This window comes from Arachis ipaensis, chromosome B05 (genome assembly GCF_000816755.2).
Source record: "Arachis ipaensis cultivar K30076 chromosome B05, Araip1.1, whole genome shotgun sequence".
Taxonomy (NCBI): Eukaryota; Viridiplantae; Streptophyta; class Magnoliopsida; order Fabales; family Fabaceae; genus Arachis; species Arachis ipaensis.
This window is the reverse complement of record NC_029789.2, coordinates 22,660,952-22,667,153: the sequence shown is the minus strand read 5'-3', so window position 1 is coordinate 22,667,153 and position 6,202 is coordinate 22,660,952.

Sequence of the window (6,202 nt, the reverse complement as noted above, 5' to 3'; positions counted from 1 at the left end):
TACTATGTTTTAAATTATTTTATTTTACATATAGATATAGTCGAAAAACAAATTGCTTTATATATCTCATTCCATCTAATAGTAGTAGAGCAAAATGAATCAACTCATTGCATTAGATATATATTGATGATTTTTCTATACTTTGAGAATGGAGTTGAATCAAGTACACTCTGTCCTTTTCATCTCTTTTGATTATTTTTAGTCTGAAAATCTATTATATTATTCTAGATATTTTTTGTATTTTATTTAACAAAAAATAACAAAAAAAATTGTATATATATATATATAAGGAATGCTCCCTTTTCTTGTCTTCAATTTTTAAAAAATGCAAACAATATAAATGATAATTTCTGCACCTCCAAATCTAAATATTTGTAGGCTGTGCTTACTGCATATCATGATGCTGCCCTTTATCCTTCATTATTATCCAATCATTAGTACAAATTAATGTTGTCATTTTTCCTTATTTTGAAGTTTGGCCCCCAAATTTGCAGCTTTTTTTTCTTTCTAATTTCAGCACTATGTCTTATGCTTTGGCCTTGTGAGATTATTCTAGCTCGACTTTATTTTGGGATGTTCACTTGTTGATTTTGGATATGCCCAATACTAAAAGTAAAACTCACATCGAACTAAACTAACAATTTAATTTGGATTATTAATTCATAATCCAACCAATTTTTGTCATCATTAAATATAATTAATTTTATTTCTGATATCTCTCTATATATCTCGTTAAATATAAAAATTTAGGTGCAGTTAATTTTATGTGAAATTGATAGTTGAAAATAGTTTAAATAACAATTTAATAAAATCTGTCGAATTATTTAACGACTCTCAACTATCAACTTCACATAAAATTAATTGTATGTAAGTTTTTACTTATAATAATATAATAATACAATAAATATAAATTAATTAATAAAGTATTAAAATTAGATGATATTTAGTTAAACTTGTCAAATTATCTAACTATTTTTAAATATCAACTTCACATAAAAATTAATTGTATGTAAGTTTTTACTTATAATAATATAATAATACAATAAATATAAATTAATTAATAAAGTATTAAAATTTGAAAATGATAATTATTTTTATAAAAATAAAATAAAAGTACTTATAATAAAGAAAAGATAATTAAATTTTACATAATTATTTAATTATACCGGGTTAACCGGTTCGACCAGTGACCCACCGGTTGAACCAGTAACCCATTGACCCAATAACCTCACCAGTTCGATCATCGGTTTGGTTCTGACAACTATGTCCCTGGGTGCACAATAGTGAGTAGGGCACTATATCCTTGGACATGGCAGAAAGGCTACATCTGAAAGGATATGTCGGGTTGGCAGTTGAACCGACAATGTGATATCACAGCCAATAGGATATGTATTCATCGTATGCATCTTTTATATGCTTGTTTGCTTTGTTTAACTTCTGTTATGTCTAAATGAATCATATGCCTACTTGCTATTCGTTTTACTTGCTGTATATGTATATTGCTTGTACTTTACTTGTTTGTATTACCTGTGTTTTCTGTTGAGATTGAGGAGGCTCGGTAGGCGGTGGCGATGGGATCGCATGGAGGGTAGGTTGGTGAAGGCCGTGGGACAGCGATGATTAGTATTAGTTAAAAATCCCCTAAAGCTGTGGGACAGAGGCTTTCCAGATGAAGAGGTTGGAGTTATTACATAAGAGCTTAACGAGTTCTTCTTTTAACTGCTCCTCTATATTAGCCCCAATGTTTGTTATCTTCCCGACCTCATCTCCAATTTGGACCTTCTTATTTCCTTTTGTATACCCTCATAAGTTCAGGATTTTATTGTAGCACCTTTTTCCAGTTTTTCTAGTCTCCCCTCACAATGGCTATTCCCTCAAGAGTAGGAAACTTCATGCAAAGGTGAAGGGTGGAGACTAATGCAGCAAGTCAGTTTAGCGTTCTTGCAGGAAGATTTTGTTACTCCTCCTCCTGTAAATCCTCTAGCAATAATGTGGATGTGTCTCTCAGGAGTTTGTGGTGGTCGATCCCGCCAAACCTTGTCTTCTTCATCTCTTTTCTTCTTGCTCGGATCATCCGATCGATCTTTATGCTAAATACCTATCCAACCAACCTTCCCTATCCAATTTTTTATCACATTTTTTAAATCATAGCAATCATTGGTGTGGTCGTAGATTTTGTGATATTCGTAGTATTCTAACCGACTTCTACCTTTTTTGTTTTTAATCGGTCTGGGAGCTAAAATCTTTTCTTTGTGGTAGATATCTCTGTAGACGTCAATAAGAAAAACTCATAACGAGATATAGTTGGGATACCTTCGAGTTTTATGCAATATGTACTCTTCTTTTTTCTTTGATTCTTTCTCTTTGTCTCGAACCTAATATTGATTGTGTTGTCTGATGAGCGGATATTTTATACGCTTTTTGATGCTATTTTCTTAGTGTTTTTAGTATATTTTGTTAAGTTTTATTATGTTTTAGTAGGTTTTAGTGCAAAATTCACTTTTCGGATACCACTTTGAGCTTTTGTATTTTCTTATGATTTTAGGTAATTTTTGGGTGAAATTGGCAAGTTTTGGCAAAGTCTGATTCAGAGGCGAAGAAAGAAGTGTAGATGCTGTCAGAACCTTACCTCCATGTATTTAAACGAGCATTTATGGAGCTACAGAGATCCAATTAACGCTCTCTTAAAGGCGTTGGAAAGCTAACTTTCAGGGCTTTCCAGCAATATATAATGGTTTATATTTTTCTTTGGATTGGATGACCCAAAACGGGCGTTGAACGCCGGGCGTTGAACGCCCAACTTACCTCCTTTCTGGCGTTCAACGCCCATGAGAGACTAAACCCAGCATTCAACGCCACCAAGGGGGCTCAAGGCAGCACATTTACCTCCTAGTGGGCGTTCAACGCCCACTCCTTCAAGTTGGACGCCAAGCTCAACCCAAACACTCACCAAGTGGGCCCAGAAGTGGATTTTCGCACCTTTAGCTTAATTTATTTTATTTTGTAATTTTTAATTATTATTAATACCTTTTTAGGTCTAGTTATTAGTATATATAAGACAAGGATCACCCTTGTTAGAGAACTTTTTGCACATTCAGACCTTTTCATACTATTTTCTGTAAATTATGAGCGGCTAATCTCCTAGGTTAAGGATAGGAGCTCTGCTCATTCCTATGGATTAATATAATTACTTTTCTACTTTAATATATGTTTGATTTCATTTTATGATGTATTTTTGTTCTTCATCCTTATGAATCTGGGATGGAACTGGCGCATGACCCCTTATTCTACATGAGTTCTTGCAAGTCCTTGGCGGGATAATATTGAGCTGTAGCTTGAGAATGCATCACAGATCCCAACAAGTTATCAGGACTAATTAAGATACGTGATATGAAATCTCATTAGTCATGAGTAATTGAGGTCTCTGTGGCAGTAAGGCTAGAATCATAGAGCATCATTCTCCGATCCGGAAGATCCGACCTTGTCTGTGGTGTTTTGAGTAGGATCAACAGAGATTGAATTGCGTGAGTGTCACCCTCTTCCAGATTAAATGATCAGCGTCCTAGTATTTGGTTTGGATAGAGGATATTAATGACCACTAGCCCTGGCTTAATCACTTACAGCCTTGCTATTGAATGAATTACTCATTGTTAAAGTAGTCAGTAAGAAGTATTAACCCAGAAGAACAAGCATCTCCGAGGCCTTAACTGATTTTCTATCATTGTTTCTACGTCTTCTCTTTATTGTTTTATTTATGCACCTACAACAACAACAACCATCTTTCTATTCGCCTGACTAAGATCTGCAGGATAACCACAGATTGCTCAATCCAACAATCCTCGTGGGATCGACCCTCACTCACCCGAGGTGTTACTTGGACGACCCGGTGCACTTGCCAGTCAGTTGTGCGAGTCTCAATTTCGCGCACCATTGTCTCTGGGTAGGATCTCTTAATCGAGCAGTTTCTTTTATGTTGATGTATTTCTTAGCACGCTCCAGCACCTCGTACAAAGAGGTCGGGTGCTTCTTTAATATGGATTGGGAGAAGGGACCTTCTCTGAGGCTGTTAACTAGTCCTATGATAACTGCTTCGGTAGATAGGTTCTGAACCTCCAAGCGCGCCTTGTTGAATCTTTTCATATAGGCCCATAGAGATTTTCTGACTTCTTGCTTTATTCCCAAGAGGCTTGGTGCATGTTTGACCTTATCCTTTTGGATGCAAAATTGGAAAAGGAAAATTCTGGCCAAATAGTCAAAGCAAGTGACCGATCTGGGTGGTAGACTGTTGAACTATTTCATTGCTGTCTTGGTTAACGTAGTTGGGAAAACTTTGCAGTGAGTTGCATCCAACGTGTCTGCCAAATACATATGACTTTTGAAATTACTGAGATAATGTTTTGGATCGGTCATTCCATCATAGAGGTCTATATATGGGCTTTTAAACTTTCGAGAAACTTTAGCCCGCATGGTTTTTTTTATGAACGGATCTTCTCCTGCTAGAGGCGTTTTTCTCAGTCAGCTCGGGCTTTTCCTACCCTTGAAGTCGGATTCCAGCTTCAATAATTTTTCTTCTAATTTTCTTCGTCGTCGTACCTCCCTTCTCAGAGCTCTTTCAGATTTTCGTTGTCGCTCTAGCTCCTGCTTGAGTTGTTCCAGCCGATCTTGATGTTCATGGACAAGTCCCATTATTTTTGTAGGATCTCTTGGACCGGATCCTTTAGATTAGTGAACTTCCGAGCTTATCTTGTGTCCTTCTGGGTTTGACGGATGCGCGTCTCTAGCAACATGTTTCTCTTTATTGATTTGGGGAGGTATGACCAACGCTTGTTCATCGTTATATTGCTCTTCTTCTCGGACTTCAGAATCGGAAGCCATGTGTCCATTCTTTAGGATGTCGCCTGCCATCGTACGATATTGATTACCAAGTCTCCGGCAACGACGTCGCTGTTTTGAGGGTTATCTGAAACAGATAGATTTGGGCCTAAACGTGAGGTCCAGACTCCTTTTAGGTAGCGTCCGACGTCTTCTGGTGTCGAGGTGTCGCCGTCTGAGTTCCTTGTGAGGATGTCGGAGTGGTACCTACAAAGGATCCCGATGCTTAAGTTATCAAGAATTTTAGGCAAGTTTTTAGTAGATTGGCTTTCGAAAAATACCCGAAAGTGTCAAAGTATTTATAAATGTAGATGTAGAGTCAATAAAACTACTTTTTGAGTAGTCTCACCTTTAATGGTGGATTGGTTACTCCCTTTTGGTAGGGAGGTTGTTAAAATCTCCTTTTTAGATCAATGGAAGAGATAGAAGGAGTCAGTTACTTATTTGAATAAATAGGTCGGGTAGGAGTTGGTATGAATAATATATGTAGATTGGGCTTTATACATTTCGAGCTTGACTAAGTAGTGGGTTAGGATATCAACAATATCGATAATAAAAATTAAAAAAAATAAATAAAAACTTAAAAAATATTGACAAGAAAATTAGTTTTTTATTTTAAATTTTTATTTTTTAACTTTAATATTTATTTATTCATTATTTTATAGTTATAATATTAATTTTATTTTTTCATGATTAATTTTGTCAACTCTAACTTTTTAGTGATATAGTGATTAACTCAATTTTATGTGTAATCTTTTACCAACTACATGTGAACTGGCAATCTTTGAATGATTTTCTTATTAAATGCAGTTATCATTAAGTATGTGTTTGGATTAGAGTTTGTAAATGAGAATTTGTATAAAATTGATTTTGATAAGAAGTGAGTTGATGTTAATGTGATTTATATTTAGTAATTTTGTATTAAAATGGATTATAATAAAATGAATCTTGTTTGGATAATAAGAAAAATAAATAAAAAATTGATAAAAATTAAAACTTAACAAAGAGTACTAATAATAATATTAAAAAATATTTGTTTGTAAAGCATAAACATAAAAAAAATCAAGAACACTTATGATTGTTTTTGGTATTTTTTATTATAAATGAGATTTAAAATTGGTAGAATATTAATTAATTTTTTTAATTTATCAAATGAACGCAAAAATTATTATTTGTTATTTGTGGTGAACGAGAGTTCAAACCAAACCCATTATATTCGTGTTTAGAAGAAAAAAATTAATCAAACCCATTAAAAATTATAATGTTCAAAAAAATTGAACCTACTTCTTATATTTCTAACATATTTACCAAACACACCCTAAGTAATGGG